The 11,354-nt window shown below is 36.3% G+C and overlaps 1 long non-coding RNA gene and 1 pseudogene across 3 annotated transcripts; one reads left to right on the top strand and one right to left on the bottom strand.

The window, feature by feature from the left end:
- The first annotated feature begins 5,214 nt into the window (after positions 1-5,214).
- On the top strand, positions 5,215-9,585 carry LOC103945030 (annotated as a pseudogene).
- LOC103944937 lies at positions 9,221-10,760 on the bottom strand. Of its 3 annotated transcripts, none has more exons than XR_001953011.2 (3): positions 10,343-10,671; positions 9,968-10,092; positions 9,221-9,359 (listed from the first exon to the last, which is right to left on the bottom strand). It is a non-coding gene; the product is annotated as an uncharacterized LOC103944937 (long non-coding RNA). The 3 variants fall into 3 exon arrangements; XR_001953010.2 differs by having other exon boundaries at positions 9,224-9,362; XR_666907.2 differs by lacking the exon at positions 9,221-9,359 and having other exon boundaries at positions 9,922-10,092; positions 10,343-10,760.
- Positions 10,761-11,354: the final 594 nt, after the last annotated feature.

The following is an 11,354-nucleotide window of genomic DNA, read 5'->3' as shown; positions in this document are numbered from 1 at the left end:
TTTCATATATACACTTCAACACTTTAACAACAGACATGATCTACACAAAAATATATAAATAAATAAAGTTAAATTGATGATGCACATAAATAATTGTATATATCTATGCATTCTAAAATGTAAATCTATAATAAATAAAACTGATATTGCACAAATATCTGTAAAACAGTGCAACACAAAAAAAGCCAACAAGGATGCTGCACACTGATGTTGTACACTTATCGGCATAATAAAACTGATGTTGCACAAATATATGCAAATAAAATAACTGATGCTGCACAATTTTCTAATCCATAATCCTTTAAATAAATATTTATATAAACTGATGCTGCACAAGTTATGTTGATTAAATAAAATTGATGCTGCAAAATTTTTTAATCATAGTCCTTTAAATAAATATTTATATAAACTGATACTGCACAAGTATTATGTTGATTAAATAACATTAATGCTGCACAAGTATTAAGTTGAAAATTATTAATGCTTAAAGGGTTGAGAGGAATGCTTAAAGGGGTAGGTTTGTGACATCCCACATCGCCCAGGGGAGTGATCCTTAAATGTATATTCTCATCCCTACCTAGCACGAGGCCTTTTGGGAGCTCACTGGCTTCGGGTTCTATGGGAACTCCAAAGTTAAGCGAGTAGCGCGCGAGAGCATTCCCAGGATGGGTGACCCACTGGGAAGTTCTCGTGTGAGTTCCCAAAAACAAAACCGTGAGGGCGTGGTCGGGGCCCAAAGCGGACAATATCGTGCTAAGGTGGTGGGGCGGGCCCTGGAAGTGATTCGCCCCGGGCCGGGATGTGACAATTTGGTATTAGAGCCTAACCCTGGTCGCGAGTGTGCCGACGAGGACGTCGGGCCCCTAAAGGGGGTGGATTGTGACATCCCACATCGTCCAAGGGAGTGATCCTTAAATGTATATTCCCATCCCTACCTAGCACGAGGCATTTTGGGAGCTCACTGGCTTCGGGTTCCATGGGAACTCCGAAGTTAAGCGAGTAACGCGCGAGAGCATTCCCAGGATGGGTGACCCACTGGGAAGTTCTCGTGTGAGTTCCCAAAAACAAAACCGTGAGGGCGTGGTCAGGGCCCAAAGCGGACAATATCGTACTAAGGTGGTGGAGCAGGCCCGGGAAGTGATTCGCCCCGGGCCCAAAGCGGACAATATCGTACTAAGGTGGTGGAGCAAGCCCGGGAAGTGATTCACCCCGGGCCGGGATGTGACAAGGTTCCCCCCAACCCCCACCCCCCCCCCAAAAAAAAAAAAACTTATGCCAACTGATTAAGATTCTATGAGTTGATATTGTACAAGTATTACGTTAAAAATGAATGATTATATAAAACTGATGATGAATAATGATGCTGCACACGTATTATGTTAAGAATTAATGTTTATATAAACTAATGTTGCACACGTATTGCATTAAGAATTAATGTTTATATAAACTAATGTTGCACAAGTATTATGTTGATTAAATAAAACTGATACTGCACAAATATTAAGTTGAAAATTAAAATGCTTATTGGGGGGGTTCCCCCCCCCCCCCCAAAAAAAAAAAAACTTATGCCAACTGATTAAGATTCTATGAGTTGATACTGCACAAGTATTACGTTAAAAATTAATTATTATATAAAACTAATGTTGGACAATGATGCTGCACACATATTACATTAAGAATTAATGTTTATATAAATTGATGCTGCACACTTATGATGCACACGTATTACTTTGAAAAATATTAAATGTTTATGGGCCCCCAACCCCCACCCCCCAAAAAAAAAACTTATACCAACTGATTATGCACGATTCTATGAACTGATGCTGCATAAACTAATATATATGATAACTGTACTTCACAAAACAAAAGGATTTTCAATGAAAACCAAAACCAGCACAACGAAAAATCACATTCGCCAAACACTCAATCAAATAAGCTCAAAACCAAATCAAAACCTTCAAAACTAAAAAACCGTGACTGAAAAAATAAGAACAATCCAAAAAAAACTAAATGCGACCAATAAAAAAATTGAAAAATCAGAGACTCTTTCAAAATCTAAAACAAAATAAATTCAAAAAGACACAAACACTTTGAAAATCTAAATCGGAACACATAAAATTCAGAGAGATAAACGTGAGTTAAACACTTACCTTGGAAGAAAGCTTGAATGATTCGAATAGAAATTATGGCGAGAGATAATTGAAGGAGATGACGAAATATAAATTGGAATAGATAAACTTCAGAGAGAAAGAAAAACAGCAGAGAAAACAAAAATATAATTCGAATGATTTGAATCATCGTCGATTGCTATTTAACAGAATACGGGAACTCCGTTTCTAACGGAAAAATCAGATATGACGCCATCTTACGCGAAATTTAAAAATGTCAATTCTTGAAATGTTTAAAAAGTGTTGTCTCAATATATAATTAAGTATTGAAAGTATACTCTAAATGTCATTTTTCCAATTTAAAAAGCCCTAACCGTAAAAAATTTACTTCTAATTAGATTTAGTATTCAAATGTAAATTGTAAGAAGGTGGGAAAAATCCCACCACATCCTTACCCAACGAAGCCAAGTTCTCGGCTAAGAACTTCTCTACCGACAAAGTACTTCGTAGGCAATAACACTAAGGAAAAGGATCCTTTTCGGATTCACTTTATGGGGATCCCTACATCCTAACCATTTATCGTATATCGTGCGGTCAGTTTTTGTTAGATACTACTTGTGTTTAATTTTAAATAAAAAAGTCAAATGATTTCTGACTGCACGATACACTATGAACGGTTAAGATGTGGGGATCCCTAGGATCCCCACAAAATGGATCCGGATGTGATCCAATAAGTTGTTTGGAAGAGTTTGCCCCAAAATCTTAACCATGGTACACACGTTTAGCTGACAAAGCAAAAAATCTGTCGGGTGAAAGCTGTTGTGCCGACAAATTCTTACTTAGTCGGCTTAGAAATTGTCGGCAAAATAATATTTTCTAGTAGTGTACGGTTCACTCCTACTCTTGTTCGCATCGAAACTGCCATTTTGATGGTAGTTGTTATATATTCAAACTAATTAAGTTTTCAAATGACGTCCGAATGTCAAACCAGAACTTTTAGAAAAAAAAAAATATGACTGAACTAACTAGTCCACGCCTGCATGCACCAAGTAATTAGTTGGAAACTGGCAAATGTGATGCTAAGCAAATTGTCTAATATTTACGCGCTTCGTACTAGAGAAAATATTATTTTCTAATTATAAATTTCTCCAACAATTTTTTTTAACAAAAAAAAGTTGTTGGCAGCCAACTACATATGTGTGTGTGTGTGTGTGTGTGTGTGTATGAGTAGAGTCGAATAAGCCTTTCGCATAAAGATATAGCCAGCTCTTACAATGATCACTAGGCAAGGAGCCTCTTCCTCCTCTTCTTCCGTCAACCATTTATGGAAATACGATATCTTCATATGTTATAGAGGCGTGGATACACACAACAATTTTATTCAAAAGGGAATCAAAGCGTACCTTTTTAGAAGAGGAGAAGAACTTTCATTCCCCACGCTTGTCAAAGTTATTGAAGAGTCAAGGGTTTCTGTACACGGTTCACTCCTACTCTTGTTCGCATCGAAACTGCCATTTTGATGGTAGTTGTTATTGATAGGATTTTTTATCACCTGCAAAAATAGGGATAAAAACATTTAAAAATACTTGCAAGAGTACAAGGTTGTCGTAGTATAACAGCTCAAGCAAAGTCATTTTTCATTAAGAATGAATGAATAATTTGTGTTTAAAACCAACTCTTAATTAATTATTGAAAACAAAGTTTGGAAAATGTTGATTTTAGAATTTAATATAATAAAAACGAATTTGAAAAATAAAACAATTAAAGAAATTAACTAGAGATCAATTTAAAGAAAGTCAATTTGTAAAGCCTAGGGTTCCGCCGTCTCCTTAACAATTCTACGCAATTTTACCAATTACTTATGAATTTCCATACACATGCTTTGAATGTTAGGTTTTCCTAATGCATATTTTCCTTGTGACGTTTAAGCAAAAACATATATCTAACATGCAACCCGTTTGTGATGTTCATATCAAATATAAACATGCAAGACTCATTAAGCTTTGTGAAAACCCTTTGAAAAACCATGCAACCCTTAAGAGCATGATGTTCGTCTTAAGTGAACTTACAATTACTAATCACAAGAAGCTCTCCTCAATTTTCAGGGTGATGGTCCAACAGAAATTGCATTAAATTACTTGTCTAAAAATCCTAATGGTCGCGAATCACTAAGACAATTAGATAGTTTTAATCGCGATGATTAATAATTCAAAGCAAGCATGCATCCATTCATAAGGAAATTAATAAATCACATATTCATGCTAAGGCTCAAGACTTCGTCCTAGCAAAAGAACTTAGTTATGAACAATCATAAAACAAAATATTATTAAGAACAAGGATAGAAAACACCTAGAAAATAAATTTGAATTGTCAAAGGCTTGTGCTTTTCCTCCTCTCCCTCCCTTCTTAACCCTAACGGCTAAAAAGACTTATTTATACTACTACAAAATAAAACCCTAAAAAGTCTTAGAATAAAACTAGGAAACATACTAAAATAATAAAACAGAAAATAAAAGGTTTCCTATTTAAACTGAAACTTCTCAGAAAATCAGACTCTTGACCAACCAAATCGACTCCGATTTGGTCTCAAAAGGTCTCTTTTGAAAGCTGGGGACATCCCCTACAAATCCTCAGAAAGAATCTTCCTCAAAATATGTCATCTTAACCTCCAAAATACCCAAAATGTCCAAAGCGTCAATCTGGAAAAGTTGTGCGCTGGACCTTTATTTCATCGTCACGGTCAAACGGCTTGGTAGAAAAATCTGAAACTTTGACACAATCATCTTGAAAGAATCAAGAACATCCTTCAATTGGAATCACTCCAAAATTCATCCGTTTGATCACTTTTTGCTCTAAAGGAAGTCGAATGTCCTACATTGAAAATATATATCAAAGCATCAAAATTCTACCAAAATAGCTAAGATATTAATATTAAGATAAGGGTAAAATATATGGTATAATATGGACTCATCAGTTATATATTCAAAACTAATTAAGTTTTCAAATGACGTCCGAATGTCAAACCAGAACTTTTAGAAGAAAAAAAAAAAATGACTGAACTAGTTAGTCCACGCCTGCATGTACCAAGTAATTAGTTGGAAACTGTTTGGCAAATGTGATGCTAGACAAATTGTCTAATATTTACGCGCTTCTTACTAGAGAAAATATTATTTTCTAATTATAAATTTCTCCAACATTTTTTTTTTTTAACAAAAAAAAGTTGTTGGCAGCCAACTACATATGTATATATATATGAGTAGAGTCGAATAAGCCCTTCGCATAAAGATATAGCCAGCTCTTACAATGACCACTAGGCAAGGAGCCTCTTCCTCCTCTTCTTCCGTCAACCATTTATGGAAATACGATATCTTCATATGTTATAGAAGCTTGGATACACACAACAATTTTACATACAATTTGCACAACAATTTTATTCAAAAGGGAATCAAAGCCTACCTTTTTAGAAGAGGAGAAGAACTTTCATTCCCCACGCTTGTCAAAATTATTGAAGAGTCAAGGGTTTCTGTCATCGTATTCTCTGAAAACTTTGCGTCCTCGGAGTGGTGCTTGGAGGAACTGGTTAAGATCCTCCAATGTAGGGAATCTCAGCAGCAAATAGTTTGGCCAATTTATTACAAGGTTGATCCCTTGGATGTACGTTACCAAAAAGGAAGTTTTGGCGAGGCATTAGCTGATTTTGAATCCAAGTACATCAAGAACATGGAGAAGGTGTTGATGTGGAGAACAGCTCTTACAGAAGCAACAAATCTGGATGGCTGGTATTTCTTGGAGGGGTATGATTCTAACCCTACCTTTTACTAAACTAGTTTCAATATATATACACGTTTGACATTCAATTTATCACATTTTCTGTAAGCTTCGCTTTCTTGAACGAACGACAAACAATAACACTCAGTTTGATGGAAAAAATTGATAGATTAGAACGGTACTAGAGGGAAAAATAAAATTTAAAAAAAGATAAGGCTGTTCAATACCGAATTAAAAATTCATGGAGCAAATCGGAGTTAACATAGGCACTGCTAAATTTTCTATTTAACTAAAATTTTCATATGTTTTTAACTTGCAGGCACGAATCTAAATTTATTCATAACTTTGTTGAAGAGTTATCAGTACAAGTGTTAAACCGTAAATATCTAAACGTAGCAAATTATCCAGTTGGAATAGACTCTCATTTACGGGTTATGAGTGAGTGTGAACACGAAAGATTCCTTGAAACAAGAAACCAGAATAACGTGTACAAAATAATATTTTTTGTGTTTATGATTTTGGGGTTACGATCTCTCTCAAATTTGGTCCTCTGATTCTATCTTTGTATGGTGTAGGTTTGTGGATGAGTTGTTGATCCAAAGGGCCGTCGGGGCTTGATCTAAGGATGAACAGTTGATGAACAGATCTTCAAGGGGCGTTGGGCTTGATCTTGAAGAATAGGTGTATGGATTTCTTCAAGGGCTTTTGGGCTTGATCTTGAAGGTTGATGGATGAGTAGATCTTCAAGAGCTTTTGGGTCTTGAAGAACGATTGGATGTGTGGATTTGTTTGTGCTGTTGATCCAAGGGACCGTTGGGGCTTGATCTTAGGATGAACGATGAACACTTTCTTCAAGGGCCGTCGGGGCTTGATCTTGAATAATGGTTGTGTGGATTTCTTCAAGGGCTTTTGGGCTTGATCTTGAAGGTTGATGGATGAACACTTTCTTCAAGGGCCGTCGGGGCTTGATCTTGAAAGAGGATTTAACGAAGAACGAAGAGAGCTTTCTTGATCCTTCGGAATTCTTGGGAATTTGGATGGTTGTAAGCTTTGGAGTTTCAAAGCTTCAAGGATTTGGGGAATTCTCTTCCAATTTGGGAGTAGAGAAATGTATTTGTGAATTCCTTGATGCTTGATACCTTGATGGAGAAGCCTATTTATAGGCTTTGAGAATGAATCACCACCACAAAATATTTTTTTCCTTTCCAAGCACCATTGCCTAATTTTCCCACTTAATGCAATATTGAAATTGAAGTGGTGTAACTTATGGCCTAATTTCCCACTTAATACCATTTTAAACTTGAAGTGGTCTAACTTATGGCCTAATTTCCCACTTAACACCATTTTAAACTTGAAATGTGTATGCTTTGTCATTGCCCAAATGAGAAAAACTTGCTTTGATCCGTAATGGATTGAAGTGTGCTTGCCTTGTCATTGCCCAACATGAGAAGAAAAACTTGTTTTGATCCTCAATGGATTGAAATGTGCTTACCTTGTCATTGCCCAAATTGAGAAGAAAAAACTTGTTTAATCATCCAAGGGTATCTCTTCCTATTTTGTTGAGTCACATGCCATGTGTACAATTTGTACGACACGTGGCGTATGTCATGTATGCCCTGACATGTCAAAACTTTAATGCGTTGGTGAACATTTGTTTTACTGAAATTTCGATGTCTACAGTGAGCTTTTAGGTATTGGGGTAAATGATATTCGCATGGTAGGTATATGGGGGACTGAGGGAATAGGAAAAACAACAGTTGCTAAAGCTGTTTACAATTCAATTGCCCATAATTTTGACGGTAGCTGTTTTTTGGAAAATGTTAGAGAAAAGTCGATGATTAGTCGAGGCCTCGTCCAACTACAAAATATTGTTCTTTCTGATGTACTAGGGGGGAAACAATTAGAGGTGATCAATGTTGATAAGGGAATCCAAGTGATAAAGGAAAGGCTGAGCAACAAAAGGGTCCTCTTAATTCTTGATGGTGTCTGATTGGTTTGGTTTGGGTAGTAGAATTGTCATAACAACAAGAGACAAGCGTCTGCTAACCGCTCATCAAGTTGATCTAATATACAATGTCATGGGATTAGAGTTTGATGAAGCTTTAGAGCTCTTCAGTTGGAATGCCTTTCGAACAAATAAAATTCCAGATGATTATGCCAAACTAGCGAGCACAATAGTGGAATTTGCTCAAGGGCTTCCATTGACTCTCGTAGTTTTGGGTTCATTCTTATGTGGTAGAAGCGTCGATGAGTGGAAAACTGCATTAGATGGTTATAGAAGAGTTCCAAACTTAGATATCCAAGAAATTCTCAAAATAAATTATAATGTGTTAGAAGATCAGGTGAAAGAAGTTTTTCTTGACATTGCATGTTTCTTAAATGGAAAATATAAGAACTATGTGATAAAAATGCTAGAAAGTTGTCACCTCAATCCCGAGTATGCTGTTAAAGTACTTGTCCAAAGGGCTCTCATAAATATCAAAGACGATCACATTTGGGTGAGTGAATCTCTAGAAGAAATGGGTAAAGGAATAGTTCGCCAAGATTCTTTAGTTGAGCCCGGAAAGCGTAGCAGATTGTGGTTTTACAAGGAATATGTGAAGCATGTTCTAACGGAAAACACAGTAAGTAGATCTATTTTATTTCAAAAGCAACATTATCTAAAAGTCAAAATTGGAAACACTTGCACTTGTATTTGATAAATAACTTGTTTTGTTCATGCAACTGTTTCTTTAATCATGCTAGGGAACATGTGAGATTAAAGGCATGATCGGGAAGTTTCCCAAATCAGATGAAATATTCTTGAGTGGTAAAAGCTTCTCAAAGGTGAAACATCTTCAACTTTCATATACATAATCAACCAGCATGCTCTTATGCATAAATATTCTTTTAAGCTTTAAGAATGAACGTACTTGCAGACTTGGGCTTAGCCAAGTTGACTAGAGCATTGTATTTCCCCCACTGCACCAAAGTTTGCATCCTCATCTCCGCAATTCAGATGAATTTAGCGTATAATATCACTTGCAACCGAAAAAAGAAAATGTATGAATGTTTTTAATGATTATTTTTTGTATAGGTTGTTTCAACAAAGTGGACCTTTTTACTGATGGCCAGCCTTTGCCAAGAGATTTTGTCACTTGCATTTGATCAGGCTTCATCACCCAAAAAACCTCAGTATGCTTTGATTGGCATGCTGTTGGCTTTTGCATCTCTGCTCACTTGCATTTGGGAGCTTATTCACAAGGGTAAGAAGGAAAAGGCTGTTATATCGAGGTTCGGAATGTTGTGGTGGCTTTTTGGTAGTCTTCCTCAATTTTATGCTCTAGTTGCCGGCATCGCTCAGTGCATTTGCTCGACAGTTCAGTATGTTTGCTTCATTCGGCATGAACAGAATCCGATCAAAGTATCTCTCTTGCCTGCCATCTTTCTTGTATGTTTGGCCACTTCAAGATTGACTTGGAATCAAATGCAGCAGAAGTCGGACTACTGAACAAAATGAGTTGTTGGATTAATCAAACAGCGTGGGCGTTTCAACTTATGTGCTTAGTTTCAGTGTCCAGTTTTAGTTGTAAATTGTAGCTTATTTTGTGGCTCAACCCAGTTGAACTAGTCAAATGAGGAGCATTGAGATTGTACAGAAACATGGTTGGTGTTGTAGTTTTTGGCCCTGGGATTGAAGTGACTTGAATTATGGCATCATTGTCCCTAATGAGGTTTTATCAAATGATCCTTAAAATGAACCAAAGTCCTCATGTTGGACTTCCAAATTCAAAATTAAGCAATGTCATCCCTAAAATTGACTACTTCACATCAATTTAGTCATTTAGTTTGGATATCGTCGAGTGTTCTGTTAGCTCGGACTAGACTAGTTTCAGAGACTAAGCTGGACTGGCTTAGAATAGACTAACCTGGACTAATTTAGTGAAGCGTTTGAGACAATGTCGGACTAAAAATCGATAATTAACAAAAGAAAAAAAATAACATAATTTTTTTTTACTTTTTTGCTTTTGAAGCTACTACTTTTGAATCAACATAATTAACAAAGTGAGGGTAAATGAAAATTCAATTAATTTGCTTTTGCATAAACTTACAGAGACTACTCCCATTGAAAGATTCTTGCACCATTTTTTTCTTCAGACTAATCCCACCAGACCTTAAATACCAAACTGATAATTCAAAGTTAAAACTCCATTTTTTTCTCTGCTACTTCGAGAAGCTGCAGACAAAAAGGAACAATAATTCAATTTAATATCCAATAGATTTAGTATCCAATAATTTGGAGAGAAATCTCCACTAAATCTGTAGCAAATTGAAACTTTGAAATATTAAAACTTCACAGTAACAAGACTGCGAATAATTCAATTTTCCTCAGCCTGCAAATTGCTGCAGATTCTCAATCTGCAATTTGAACTTTGGATTTGTTTTGAATCAGGAAAAGAAGAGGAGGAGAAGGAGGAAGAGAGTACCTTGAGTCGTTACCTGTGAGAGGAAAAGAGGCTGGACTCCAGAAAGAGAGAAGCCTGAGTCGCCGCCGTCGATTGATTCCTCAGAAACAACCCATCAACCCTCTGCGTCACCTCCACAGAAAGGCGAGATCGATTTGATGACGTAGTCATCGATCTGCTACTGCTGCTGTTGATGTGCGAAAGACAAGATGCATGGGTTTGAAAGCAGAAGGGGCGAGATCAACGAAGCTCGCAGAGGATTAGAGGGGCGAACGAAGCTGCCTTAGCAGTCCGGCTCTTTTTGGAGGGTCTCGCTAAGATCCTCTAGTGAAGGCTTTAATGGAGATGAGTCCCTTCTAGTCCCACTAATGCTAATACCTACTGCTAACAAACACATAATTAGACTAGATGTCAGTCTAGTCCAATTTAGTGAAGGCTAAGAATGGCAAACAAACACGCCCTTAATGTGCTAGTTAAGCATACATATAATGTAGGGTTTATAAGTCCAATAATATGTTGCCACATGGATTATACAAAAGATAAAAATTTTAAAAGTGTTTTAAAGGTTTAAAAATAATTGAAGGTAGGGTTAACTAAATTTTATACACTCCATGTTTAGGGTGATTTTCAAAATGGGCTACAAAGTTTCAATTGTCTCATATTGCACCCAAAGATATTGAAACTGTATCACATTGACAAAACACTTATCAATTTAATGGATGATTTGACATTCAAAGAGACAGAAGGTATAAATGATAGAATCTAAATCAACTTTGACCTAAAATTGCTAGAAGAATTACTAAAAGAAGAAGAACTGAATTGTATTTCTCATAACCCGTTTGGTATCTTGCACCAGAAGCTATATAGTAGCTTTTCTGTTTAAAGCTTATCCAATAAAAGAAAACTAACAAACAACAACAGCTCAGTCACAACTAACAATTTCTTATTACAACTCGCTCCCTAAGATTAGGACACTTGTCACAATCACATGAATCACATTTGCCACTTGGTCTTCTATCATTACTCCCATCTT

The sequence above is a fragment of a genome, unplaced genomic scaffold (genome assembly GCF_019419815.1).
Source record: "Pyrus x bretschneideri cultivar Hongxiangsu unplaced genomic scaffold, Pyrus_bretschneideri_v1 Contig39, whole genome shotgun sequence".
Lineage (NCBI taxonomy): Eukaryota > Viridiplantae > Streptophyta > Magnoliopsida > Rosales > Rosaceae > Pyrus > Pyrus x bretschneideri.
This window is presented reverse-complemented; position numbering and strand designations above follow the sequence as displayed.